Genomic DNA, 2,515 nt, shown 5'->3' with positions numbered 1-2,515 from the left:
TGGGGAGAAAAACGCCATCTCAGACCTGGCCACAGAACCATCTTTCCTTTGGCAGACTTTCAGTGTACAGAACCACAAAGTTTACACTGTTATGAACTAAACTGCTTTATCTCTACATTATGGGTGTAATTATTGTTATTTTCTCAGGTATAATAGATGCAAGTGTAGCTCTAGGAAGTTCATAGATCACATCCAACTGTGCTTTCTCCTATGTTAACGGAGAGATAAATGAGAGCTAAAGCTGCATACTGCCAGCAGTATCAGGAGCTATACATCTTGATCTTAAAACCAATCAACTCTCCCACACAGAGGTTTTTGCACTGATGAGCTCAGGCCTCCAAGCTGATGTTTGTCTTGAGGAAGCTCAAATGAAAAAGATCTCATTGAAGACTTTACCATGGAGTTTGCAGAACTTCAGCCATTTCTAAGGTGGTTTTTTTCTTTTACTAAAGTCTTTCCCTTTACAAATGCCTAACCTAAAGCTTTATATACAACAGCTGGTCAAACAGGCCAAGTCTTTGAGATAGGTTTCACCTGGCAGAGACCAGAGCCGCTGTAATTCCCCAAGTCCCTCCTAGGTACAGAGGAGTTGCCCCAAACTCTGCCTTAGCAAGATCTGGTGAAGAAGACCCCAGTCTGATATGAGACAGTAGCTCTGCTGCTGCTGCTGCTGCACCCCCTCGGTGTGATATTAATTCACACCAACTCATCTTCTTGAGCTGCGAGAAACCAGGCAAAGCCCTGGAGAGGTGTTACTCCCAAAGGGGCTGTGGTTCTAGAATGGCCAAACTGTTCCCATGTGCACTGACACAACAGTCTGGAAGCTAAATAATGGGTTATGAAATTATTTGAAACCCTCTGAAAGCAGATGCAGCTCATCAAGTAGGGATAGTTCAGGGTTTGTGACAGCCCCAAGCTGTTTGCTGTGGGAAGCGTCTGATTTCCTTTCCAGGGTAGCAAAGTGAGTTGGATAATTTGTTCTTGTGCTTCTGGTTGTGAACTGGGGAAGAGCTTGCATGAACTGCAGGAGCTTTAAATATTCATTTCCATTCCTTCTACTTGAAGCCAGCCCTGTCTTGACATATAATCAGTATTCTCAAGTTGTGGATGGTTTCTTCCCTTTCCTGCCATGGGGCATTTAAGAAATTTAATTCCTGAGGAATTAAATTGGTTTTGGTCATGTGATGAATGGAGAGCCCAGCGTGGACTGCAGACCTTCCTGCACAGAGGTCCCAGGTGGTCTGTGCCTGCTGAAAGAGCACATTGTCTGTGCACAATTTGCAGAACACTCGCAAAATAATTCTGACAACGTGAGAACTCTGACAGATTTATAAGCCCATGGCTGATACAGCTGCAGGCTTGGGAAACTGCTGTAATTTATGCAATTCAGCAACAGCTAAAGGTTGTGGAGGTTTTTACCTGCAGGGGATGGTGCTTGGTACTAGAGACTTCCTCCAAAAGTCCAGAGACCCCACCTCCAGGGAATCTGCTCTTTCCAGGCATTTCGTACGGTTATTTTTGGCCATGTCTGTGGAGATTTCTAGTTTCTCAGCACAGCTATTTTTATATCATGTGGCTGTGAAGTCTATAGCATTAGACATAATTTAACCTTGCATGCTGGAGCGTCCCAGGACTGTATGTATGCAGTTACTGCCTCTTGCACCTGCTCCCTTTTTGGTCTGTATTTGAAACACTCCTTTACTGTAAGAAGCTGAAGCTTTGGAGGCTTGCAGACAACAGTTCCTTTGTTGAACATGCTAAGCCACCATAAATACTTAATTAGGTGTTGCTCTATTTTTGGAGAGATACAGAAAAGAAAGAATCCCCATTTCGTTATATTTAGGCAGAAAATTTTCCTGCTGGAAAAATTCTCTTGCATTGACTAGTGACAGGGAGCCATATTTTAAGAGGGTGCATAAAAATTCGACAGGGTGAAATGCTGGTAAAGAGATTTCACCTCTAGTTCTCTAGGTGGGAGGCTGCTAGATGGCTGAGTTCGAGATGCAGCTGTGCAGGTGCCTTTTGGGCAAGCATGGTACCGTGCTGGATTGGTGGGTGCAGCTGCTTCCCAGTGAGGGGAGTTTCTGCTTCTCCTGTATTTGCTGTCTAAGAATGAACCATGGTTGTTTTTAATGCCAAGTCACAAAATGGCTGACCAAGCTGTCCTGGGTATGCTGAGGGGGTGACACAGAGAGCTTCATGCGCCATAAACCTTCAGATGCAGCAATGACCTGGACTGTAATTGCAGCTGATGTGTGCATGGATGCCTGTGGAAGAAAGCAAAGGCAGAGGTTTGGTTGCATTGCCACATTTCAAAACACAATCAGTCGACCCTGGGAACTATAGGCCAGTCAGTCTCACCTCTGTGCCTGGTAAGATCATGGAGCAGATCCTCCTGGAGGCACTGCTGAGGCAGAAGAAAAACAAAGAGATGATTGGGCATAATCAGCATGGCTTCATCAAAGGGAAATCCTGCCTGACAAACCTGGTGGCCTTTTATGACAAGGTCACAACA

Source organism: Dryobates pubescens, chromosome 11 (assembly GCF_014839835.1).
Source record: "Dryobates pubescens isolate bDryPub1 chromosome 11, bDryPub1.pri, whole genome shotgun sequence".
Taxonomy (NCBI): Eukaryota; Metazoa; Chordata; class Aves; order Piciformes; family Picidae; genus Dryobates; species Dryobates pubescens.
Note: the sequence above shows the minus strand (reverse complement) of the source record.